This window comes from Mercurialis annua, linkage group LG2 (assembly GCF_937616625.2).
Source record: "Mercurialis annua linkage group LG2, ddMerAnnu1.2, whole genome shotgun sequence".
Classification (NCBI taxonomy): Eukaryota; Viridiplantae; Streptophyta; class Magnoliopsida; order Malpighiales; family Euphorbiaceae; genus Mercurialis; species Mercurialis annua.
In genome coordinates this window covers 33,770,448-33,782,183 of record NC_065571.1, presented here as the reverse complement: position 1 = coordinate 33,782,183, position 11,736 = coordinate 33,770,448, and the positions used below count along the sequence as shown (strand labels likewise).

At 42.5% G+C, this 11,736-nt stretch overlaps 1 non-coding gene and 1 pseudogene across 1 annotated transcript; one reads left to right on the top strand and one right to left on the bottom strand.

Annotated features, from left to right (window-relative positions):
- Positions 1-6,462: 6,462 nt before the first annotated feature.
- TRNAE-UUC (transfer RNA glutamic acid (anticodon UUC)) lies at positions 6,463-6,534 on the top strand. Its single transcript has one exon. It is a non-coding gene; the product is annotated as a tRNA-Glu (tRNA).
- A 771-nt stretch (positions 6,535-7,305) lies between these two features.
- On the bottom strand, positions 7,306-8,568 carry LOC126667475 (ATP synthase subunit alpha, mitochondrial-like; annotated as a pseudogene).
- Between the last annotated feature and the right edge of the window lie 3,168 nt (positions 8,569-11,736).

Below are 11,736 nucleotides of genomic sequence, written 5' to 3'. Positions count from 1 at the left end.
TCCTGTGAGAAAAATGGTGTCAAATCATGACTATTCGTGGGGATAAAAGGGGGGAGAATTGAATGGTGATTACCAACTTATCCGAGGTAGTGAAGAATGTGTCTCTGAGATTGGCGATGCCCGTCAGACTCGTCATTGTCTTTTTGATTTGCACAAACAAAATGGTTCTCTTTTAACAAGACCTCGATAAAGGAACTTCCAACCCAAATAAAAAGAAATGAAATAAGGATTGATGGGGAGTGACTCTGACTTACTGAGGCAAGCTCGTCCTGCAAAATGCTGACTTTAGCCCTCAAAGAAGAAATCCTGACCTTTACCTTTCACTTTGACTGACCCCTCTTCAGTTGGTTTAATGAATTGACATAGACCTCTACCTATGGAAAAGTCAATCAACTCTCCTGACTGGTCGAGCTAATGACATCTCTGCCCCTGAACAGGATAAGCTTGTCCGCCCCTTCCCTTATTCAGCAGAGTGGTACTCACTTATCCGGTAAAGGCTGAGAGATAGGAAGGATCCCCTCAGCCCCTGATTCTCCCCACTCAAAGACACCATCACACCCCCAACTCCAGCACATGCAAAATAGGCTCGACGCACGAACTATACTTTTACAATAGAATACCTAGAATCTCAAAACCAAGGCTGAGGAAAAGGAGAGAACGAACGAAGAAAGGGTTTCGATATTCACATTTCCAGAAAAGGAATATCCCAAATCATGAAAAAAAGAAGGTGAATTACCGGGTCCAATAGGAATTGTTTTGTTATTTAGGAAACCAGAAGGAGAATGGGAAAGCTTATATGACTAGTAGATAAAGAGTATTTAAAGGATTGAAACCAAAGAGAAGGTACTCTCAATCAACTAGATCGATAGCAGCATGTCCAAAATGGCCAACACTGCTAAAAAGAGTTCAAAGAAGATGGTTCAAAGTAGTCAGCTCCTGTTGGTGCAGCGCGACGTGAGGGTCTGAATCGTTGATTTAAATTCAAAATTGGAATTCAAACAATTCGGATCCATAAATTTATCATATCAATAATAAATGGATCGTCGTATCATCTAGTAATTAAAGCACGCATCTAGAAACCGTAAGAAGAATACCTATGTCGATTCTCCAACAATTCTTGTAGTCCCGATAGTACGGAGACCTCAAGCTCGTTCACAAGAGTATGCGTCCGATTGAATCCTCGCCTTGAAGTAATCTGCATGAGTTTCTCTTGCCGAGCAACCCTAAGCTCAAACTCTAGCCACGATTACGTCTTTGCAGGGATGTATGAAAAACTTTCTCCAAGCTTTTCTGTGATTGATGACTACTTGAACTCCTTCAAATATGCTCTCTTAAGTTTGGTGTGTATAGAATGAGCAAAGGCAACCTCTATAAATAGGGTAGAGTTTTTCTTAAGAATGCAACACCTCACATGCTAGGTGTCACACACCAAGCAAGGGTGTTGCCACCATTCGGCACTTGACATGCTAGGTATCCCACACCAAGCATAGGTGTTTCCACCATCTGACACATCAGATGCTAGGTGTCACACATCAAGCATAGGTGTTGCCACCTTCTGACACGTCAGATGCAAGGTGTCACACACAGAGACATACATGACATCATCACATGACATCATCACGTGACATCATCGTGACATCATCACATGTTATCATTGTGACATCATCACATGACATCATCATATTAACTTGGATAAAATACATTAGGGGCCTACTAATCTATAACTCTTACAAATTAGTCCCTAATTGTATTTTTTTTTTCATCTTAGATTAATTTCCGAGATATGCTAGTATCTATATGAAATCGATCTCTCGTAAACTCAATCAGTTGCGCACCCTATTGTGTGTGACTAACTAGTTACCTAGCCTCTCAAATAGACGAGATCTCTCTATAAAAGTTTTTTCATGTCAATGCCGATTTTTCCAATCTTACCAGCTGTCAATTTCGGATGATGGTGCTCTATCGAAGGCAGCCGGACGAGCCGCAGAACCTGCTATTGGATTGGCCACCCCCCCCCCCCCCCGTCGTCCTCAGATAGGGACCGGCCAGAAGGAGATAGACCGAATCAAGGCTGCTTTGGCCGAACCCACCCTTACTTCATTCAAAATAGGAGAGCAGGTGCCTACTTAGGTCTATCACGAATTGATCGTGCAACCGATGTGATCTTTGGTCAATTCACGAATTGATCGTGCGGAAGTAAAATCACCTTGATACTGAACCGGATCTGAAACGCGCTATGGATCCCGATCTGGAGAACGAATTTCATTTGGATCTGCTATTGGTGGTTCGTTTTCAACATGCTCTGTATCAATATTGTAACACGATACATATTATGTATGAACCACATCCATAATTGAGCGAAGGTATGCCACCACTGCTTGATCCAGTGATAGGTTCGCTTATCCATCGGCAGACGGGTGGCATACACTACACTCAAGGGCTTTGACTTCCCTTGCTTGCCCGGTGAATCTTTCATAAACAAGCACTGGTACTCCGTGAGCCCGAATATCCGCACTACTGACTACTCTCATTTATCATTATCTAGAGCTTCCCGATCCAAGGTTGTTCTGCTCCCACCTATCGATTCACTAGGGGTTTACAAGGACATGAAATTTCTTCGTCCCAATCCTACCGCTCTGTGGGTCTACGTGGTTGGTAGATTGCGCCTGCTTTATCATGGCCTAGATTGAGTGCTTTCACTCATTACCCATGCATATTACCAGAGACGATAGTTCAACTTGTCATCGAGCTACGAGCCACTTTTTCCTCGACTATGGGTGGCGTGATACTGCTGGCCATGGTCCTCTATATGATGACTTCTCGTACCCTTCTCCGACTATTCATTTCTATATGGAACTGCCTTGGTTCCGTCTCAATAGACGGAGGTTAAGCTTTGTTATGTTGTGTACATGCGCTCTTTCTTTGTTAACCCATTTGGTGCGCAATTGTATGCCTGTGTAGGTGGTCCCCACGCGGGGAGCTCTTGGGCTTTTTCCGCTCGACCGCACCTATATGACTTTGAATATGAATCTGGACATTTTAATTCCCCGACCTCCTAGCACTAGATCTACTTCCACTGATGATGATTACACTTTGCCATCAATTGGATCTTCTTCCACCTGTTACTCTATTGCTTCTCATATATCTATTGGGTCAAGTTCATCAGCTCGGGCAACTGGATCAACATGTGCTTTCATGAGTCAAGGTAAACCACTGAATCAATGGGATGTGCCCCTGGCTTCGCTTCTGGCTTCGTTACTGGGTCATCACCAATGGGATCCGCGGCTCTCATCTCTACATCTGGATTTGTGCTTGGAATTTTCTCTTCTACCCAGAATATCTCGAGATCAAGACCCATAAGGAGCCGTAAAGTTAGAAAGGCGGGACCAAGGAATAGTTCCAGTGCTACGCCTCTTGAACCAATAAATGATCTAACGGCAGAGCCTGTGAGATGGACGCTTGACCTCTCCACGCCACAACGACTTTCGCGAGGCAACCATCATCGAACGTCCTTATGCCCTTCGCTATGCCCCTGGATTTGTACCCAATCTATCAACTAGCGGGCGGAAAGATCAATGTAAATTGAGTGCTCGGCTTGGAGCGCTCAGCTTGAGGACTATATACAAGTAGATTCAGAGAGCATAAGGACCTATTTACCATAGAAGCGAATGCCCAGCGCTGACCGGAAAGCTAATGACTGGGGAACTTTTCTAGGAGAAAACCTCGCATTGGAAGCTCAGATTGGGAATACTACCCGACGAGTACCCATTGACTTTGTCGATTTCTATATGTCTACTCTCGCGCATACTCCTTGAATATGAGGCATTGCCAATTGTTGAAATGCCATCAGATGAAGGAAACTCTGTATCTATAGATTATGTAATTCCTGCGCATACTAAAGCCAATCAGTATATCAAATCTTATTACCGCTAGCTCCATTAAGTCTACCAGTCTGCATCAGATTATCTTAATGAATAACCACCATCCCTTGAAGACGACTCGAGAGATCATTGGGGCACTTTCACAAAAGACTTATCCTCATCCTCTTAGCCGGATGCATTAAATTGAAACAAAATCCTTTTTATTTCAATTCAAGTAGCAGTAGTTTCTTTGACTGCTTTCATCCATTAGCTGGTGAGACGAGTCAAAGTTGTTCGTGCTGTTCACTCTAGTTCTTCTTCCTTTTCTTTCTTAACTTTTTCATCCTCATCAGAATCATGTTCCTCAAAAATGTGAAATACTTCTTTTTATCATCTTCGAACATGTGACTATCTTGCTCGGGTACCTCAACCTTCTAATCACACCCTAAGCCCGGCCGCATAAAGACTTTTTCGCATTCTGGATCTTCAAAGAGAGTTCTCTTTTCTGCTGGAGAATACATGGCGTCAAACAGTGCTAACATTCCTCTTTCATTGTACAACCCATGGGGTTCCTCAATTGAATATCCCATTGCTTGGGGCCAATCGATTAATAGCAACCGCAAGACGTTTTAGAATTCTCAAAGGTAGGAGAATGACAGCCGATCCCCCATCTATCATGATTCTTGTTATCTCCAATCCATTAAGGTAATATGTTGAGATGAGCTAACAAATGGTCCATTATTGATGGGCGAAAGACGAGAATTGAACCCGAGCGTGGTGGATTCACAATCCTCTGCCTTTATCCACTTAGCTACATCCGCCCCTACCCCCATTTTCCATCTCTATCTACGATCAGATCCTTTCGGAACCCCCATACCCTATGACCACAGATAGGCTAACGCGCCTTTACTAATATTAGAATCTAAGTCCCTTCTTTCTCAATGTTAAGTTTCTCGCTTAGAAAGATTGCAGGGGCGCTCACGCGACCTTCCTTCAGCTGGCTTCGCCCTATCTATTTCTATTTATTCATCTCTTTTTTCTATTGGATATTTAGGGATCTCTCTTGTTCATAAATCTTAAAAGCAGATCAAGATCCGTTTCTCAATATATCCATCTATCGATAGAAAGATATAAATCTCTATCTCTGGGTCTATCTCCATATCTAGATATGGAAGAACCAACACAAAAAGGGCGTAACAACAGAAGGTTCTCACCCTGTTCCCGACATTGTTCTTCGACGATGTTCCCTGGGCGAATGGTAGTTGTAGAGGAACGGCTGTGAAACGATGATTCTGCCTTTCCATTGAAGTAAGGAGGGCCTCCTTCTCCACCATTCCGTCCTCTTCTTTTTTGATAGGGATTTTCCCGATGCTGAAGGTAGCTTATTGCTTACCAAGCCACCCACTTGAGAAGCTAGTCGCCAGAAAGAAGCGACGCGGAAGGAAAGCTGTCTACGAACCAAAGCTTCCCCCGTAGTACTCGGCTTGTCGCTACTTTGATTCAAAAGGTAACCGACGGTTCCCGACTTTCTCCGGTTTCCGCAACCGTAACCATTTGTCACTCCGATTACTTCATCCATCCATTTTTTTTGAATTTCAGGTACGCTCTAAAAAAAGTAAAGTAAAGGATAAGCTTGCATTCTAGAAGCGGTAGCTTCCCGCCTCCTTCATTCCTATTGCCCCCTTCGATGAGAAGTGCCCTTCCTTTTTATAAAATGCCTAATTGGTCTGCCTCGGCAAATTACAAAATGGAGCTGCCCGCTGTTTGGCTGACCCTCTTCTTCCCATGCGGGTTGACCCAGAAGTCAAGAAAGAAGGAATGGAATCACTAGAGAGTCATCTGCAATTCACACTTGGGAAAAAACGACTTACTTTGGAAGCGGAACACTATTTCCGCTATTTTAGATTCTTATTGAGCGTAGCAAAACCAAGGTTTATGAGAAAGTCAGTGAAGTTTCTATGGTGTTCTACTTTTGCGTAGTCTCGGTCCACAGTGGAAGGCTCCGCACCCGAGCCTAATTAGACTCAGTGAAAGTGTAAGGTGTAAGTAAAGAGAATAGAAGACATGAAGTCTATCCCTTAGCCAAGTATATATCTACAGCTGATGCAACTCTGTACTGACGCCTCACTACTACTTAATTAAATAACGGCTAAGCGATTTCATAACCTTAGCTTTTCTTAACCAGCTGACCTTACAAAGAAAGTAAGCCCTTAGCCTCCCTTTCTTTATTGTTCGAAAAAGGGACTTCGTAACCTTAACGTACTTTCTTTCTTACTTTAACATAGGCCTTCGACACTTCAAACGGGCGCCCCGCCCCTATTTCATTCTTTTTTGAATTAGAAAGAACGGGACCTTACTTATTCTGTTCAGGGGGGGATGAAAGACAAAGAAAGAGAGAAGGGAACTTTATGATCGGAGAAAGGAAGGGAGCGTGGTTGGTGTATAATTAGGTCGGTGGGGGAACCCATAGGAAGGGGGGACGACTGCCGAATTCACAGAAGAAATCGCCAACATGATCACAAACGAAATCATCAATTGCGTATAGAAAGAAAAAGAACTACTTCTATTCTCGGAGCTGAGGTATATGAAGAATGGCTTTTTGGTCCCTTTCGTCCAGTGGTTAGGACATCGTCTTTTCATGTCGAAGACACGGGTTCGATTCCCGTAAGGGATAGCTACTCATTCTTTGACGCTTTCAGTTAGTGTTCATTGCAGAGTGATCGCTCACTATCTGGCTGAAAAAGGTGGTCCGGAAGCTTCCTCTCTCCCAGCAAGCAAGACGAGATCACCACTTCTCTCAATAATGGATTTTCTTGAATTTGCTTACGCCCCTTAGATGTCTTTTCATAGATTTTCTAATTTCCGACAGACTACATGCATCCGTTATTTTTCTTCTCCTCTCAGCTATTTTTTTTTGTTATCCGATAGCTAGACTGAATCAAGATGATAATTGGCAAGGTCCCATATAATTGACATAATAGCTTTTCACTTGCTTACGAAGCATTTGGCAGTTCCGTATAAAAGATCACTCGCTACTAGTAAAAGCAGAATCCTATTAAGAAGAAGACTTTGTCTCGTCCCTTCCCATGTCCCATGGTAGGCTAAACTGGAAAGGGAGAGCAGTCGTCACCTTCAAGGTCTAAGTCAAGAAGTCAAGCAGCAAAAGACCGCTACTAATAAAATAAGGAAAAAGGTGATGTCAGTCTATTATTCCTTGTATCATAGGAAAGGCAAAACGCTTTCTTTTAAGAATGCATATGGTTCCATCTTTGTTTCGTTAGTTAACCCAACTTTTTCTAAAAGGGATTTAAGTAATTCTGGTTTTATACTACTTGGAATGGCTCTCTCATATTGAGAAATTCCGTCTAGTGGCATTCGATCACAGAATCCATTGGCAGCTGCATAAATGACTAGAATTTTTTTTTTAAATTGGAAGTGGTGCATATTATGGTTGTTTCGGTACTTCTTTAAGCCTTGCGCCTCTATTGAGTAATTCCTGAGTCGTAGCATCAAGGTCTGAGCCAAATTGAGCAAAGGCGGCCACTTCGTGATATTGTGCCAATTCAAGTTTTGAACTACCGCAGACTTGTTTCATATCTTTCAACTGAGCAGCAGACACGACGAGACTGACAGACAAGCCGACGTTAATAGCAAGTCTAATTTCGCAATAAAAAAGCTCTGTTTCCAAACAGATTTGTCCATCAGTAATGGGGATCACATTGGTAGGAATATAGGCCGATACGTCTCTAGCTTGTGTTTCAATGACGGGTAAGGCGGTCAAGCTACCTGCACCTGTCTGGTCCGATCATTTAGCGTCTCTTTCTAAGAGACGGGAATATAAATAGAAAACATCGCCTGAGAAAGCCTCACGGCTTGGTGGTCGGCGTAACAATAATGACATTTGTCGATATGCCACGGCCTATTTACTAAGATCATCATAGATTATTAATGCGTGCATTCCATTATCGCATAAATATTCCCTCATGGCACACCTATAATATGGGGCCAGAAATTGTAGAGGAGCAGGATCCGAGGCGGTGGCTGCTACAAGAATGGAATATTCTAAAGCATTCGCTTCTAAAAGAATTTGAACTAATTGTGCCACAGTTGAGCATTTCTGTCCAATCGCTACATAGACACAATATAATGTCTCACTCTCAGAGGTGGCCCTTAAGTTCATTTACTTTTGGTTTAATATGGTATCAATAGCAATATCTGTTTTTCCAGTTTGTCGGTCCCCGATTATAAGTTCACATTAACCACGGCCTATAGGAACCAAACTATCTACCGCTTTTAACCCTGTTTTCATAGGCTCGTGCACAAATTTACATTCAATAATCCCAGGGCTTTAACTTCGACACGTCTTTGTTCGTGATCGCTTACACGTCCTTGCATAGCGTTTCCCGTAGGAACATCCACAATAGATCCAGTGCGCTTGACAAGATCTCCTTCTTTAATAGAGGTATCACTACCAAAGACAACAATACCTACATTTTAATTCTCAAGATTCAACGCTATTCCATTCACACCGCTGGAAAATTCAACCATTTCTCCAGTTTGAATCTCGTCCAATCCATAAACACGTGCAATCCCATCTCCAACTGAGAACACTCGACCGATCTCCTCTACTTGAAAATTTGTGTAATAGTTGGTAATTCTACTTTCTAATAGAGTTTTTGAGTTCCTCAGCTCTGGTAGAAAATTCCATGATGATAAAATAAATTCAAATTGATGTCAAATTCAAGGGAGAATGCCGTTGCATAAGACTAAGATCATACCCTAACAATGGATGCTTGTAATGAGAGATAGAAGGTCTGCAGCTGCATCCCAATACCAACTCTGTGAACCATGGTGGACAAGATCGGACAATATCTCGGCGAGACCAGAGGGGTCTAGCATCGCTTCTTCCCCAATCACCTCCCGGACTAATTCTGGGAGAGACCATTGGTTGGGCAAGGCCATTCCGGTTGCTTCCATCAACTCAAAAAATTGGTCACAGATCTCAAAAAAGAGACTATTAGGATCATCGAGAGCAATAATGTAAGGATCATCCCTTATGGAAAATTCCAAGGAAGCATCAGAAGCCTCACTATGGGAAGCTTCTTCGGTCTCCGTATCAGGAACGATCTCTGGAGCAACTGGATGAGATGAAGATGCTCTTTTGTTAGTTTTCTTGGATAGAAATAGAAATAAAAAAAGACGAAGACTTATAACAGCAGTCAGACCATAGAAATAAGCAGTATATAACTTTATAAAAGAAATTTGCTCTCTTCTCGCGGAGCGGCATACCGAAAAAAAAAGAAAATGAGAAAAAAAAGGAGGGCGAAGCAAACTTTACAACCCACATCTTTCTTTATGAAATTAGTTCGACCTATTTTAAGGGGGAAAATTGGGGATTCTTCTTTTCTTCTTGTTGAAAGTGGCATAATCGGCTTTTTCTAATGCGGATGAAGGATAAGGTTTTTCCCTATAACAGTAGAAAAGAAAGCCCTTACCCAAGTTGTCTATTTATGTAGGTGAATCAAGTACAACAAGTAAGGTCAGAGCTTTGGGTAGAAGATTGGGAGCTGCTACGAGGATCCACTATAGACTAGGAAAGAAAGACGAATTGCTTACTTACAATTTTTTAGACTCTGCGGCTTGAGGCCCAAAACTAAACTAACTAATACACATCCTGGGTAAAGATAGCTCTATCAGGTCATTCAAGAGAAGAGAGAAAATGTCTTTCGGCGGCTCAGGAAAATAAGAAAGTGCTATAACATGGTGGAAGACAAAGTTTTCCATCCAGTCCGCGCACATATTGCCTTCACGATAAACATGTTGCCACTTAATAACCCAATTTCTAGCCAGCAGCTGTTTAATATCCTTCACCAAGGGAACATTCACCTCCACCATTTTTCAGCAGGTGAAAACAACTTGAGAATCCACCTCCAAGAGCACACGCCGGAAGCCTTTCTCGCATACCAACTCTAACCCCACCTTAACCGCCCATAATTTAGCCCTCAAGGATATTAGAGTATCCTCCCAGCCGCATACATGCCGCCTCATATCTAAAGAGTCCACCAGCGCTGGCAAGACGTGCACAAAATCTTGCCACAACCATTGCCCATCTTCATCCACATACTCGGCTACCTTGCGAAGAAAATGAACATCAGAGACTACGACTGTAGCTTTACTGATTTAAGGTCCTTCTTTTTTGACCCAGCTATCTAACAAAAATCGAACTGATTCACCATTATTAATAACCCATGTTAATCCTCGGAGTAGGTTAGACAAAATGCCAAAAATTCCTTTTCATAGTGCGGACGAATCCCTCGTAGCTTTCATCTCAGGAATCGGTTCACTGGATTTCAGATATTTACTTCGCTGCACCAAAGCCCATAAACGATCCTGATTATTCATCAAATCCCAACCAAGTTTCATGAGGAAAGCGTCATTCATCGCTGCCATTCACCTGTCAACTACTATTCCCTGTCTTCGTCACCTCCCTCCCGGCCCGAAAACATAAATCTATCCTTTTTCTTCCAGTAATCAATCATCATGCTAATCTAAAGCAACACATTAATTTTGTCACACTTGACAAAGCGATTGCCAAGATTTCCCTCTTCTTTAAAAAACCGCCCTATCTTACTAACCGCTGACACTTGTTATGTTAGCCACATAAATTAGTAGAGCGTATGCTAAGAAATAAGAGAATTAGGCGAAGCAAGTCTTGCTGCTGCTTCCCGATTGACACCAATTTTCTTTTTCCTCATCTACATTCAATATATGGATTTACACTTCGAGTAACTTGCCCTTCTTGACCTAACATGAAGTGCTTGTCTTACTCATCTAACTTACGAGTGAGCGGAGTGGTGTGTGAGCTGCGCGAAAGGTTGCTTGCTCCTAACAAGTTGCATAGCTCCCCCCTATATAGATGTGATCATTTGAGTCTCGATCGATAAAGCCTTTCTAAAAACTTTCTAAATACTAGTTATATGTTTCTTTGCCTAGGATGGTCCAGGATGGGGATCTGTCCCAATCCTTTTAAAGTGGAATAACACATTAGGATCAGAAGAAAAGAGAGAAGCAATTGGTTGTCGGCTTCGGGATCACTCTCCTCCTGACAGCCAGGGCAACTATTATATTGAATATTGCCCCGAAAATCCTTGTCGATTGGGTTGGCTCTCTTCGCTCTTCGACGACAAGGAAAGTTGGAGAAAGAAATCCTTTCGATGTCCTTCTTTCTTCCCTTTGTTCTTGCCTATCGCGTCATCAACCCTTTGTTTGGGGCTGGCTGTCTTCTCCGGAGACCGCGAAGTGGTCAAAAGTTTTTCCCAAGAGCTTCCTATGTATAAGGAAGGGAGCTGGCGGCTAAGCTTGCCTCAACTCAATGGGAAATTCCCACAACTTATAAAGTTACTTGTAGTTTCACCGCCCCCCGTATTTTCAATTATGCCCTTTCTTTTATATATAACCCTTGGCAACGATAGGATATCATAGGGAAAACGGGTTGAAGGACGCTTTATCATTAGTCATTAGTTAGATCTTTTTCTTTAGAGGTCGGGGAAGAGTGGTCAGGTAACCGAGGTCGATTTCTCTCCATGATTACCAAAAAAGACCGGGATCATCATAGGCGCTCCTATCTCTTGTAATGGACCAAGAAATAGGAGATCGTACCACAAGGTGTATCATCAAAACGTTTGGGAATACTAACGATTCATCTCCCAAAATAGTTCGATGCTATCCTCATCTGAAACATAGGCAAAGGGATTAGAATAGTTCCGTCAGAACGGTCTGGGGGTGTAAACCTTTTTTAAAAGAAAAATGCCAATAAAGTTCTTATAGTCATACCCATATGTGAGCCTTGTTGGGCATTTGGTAACCAAATCGATTA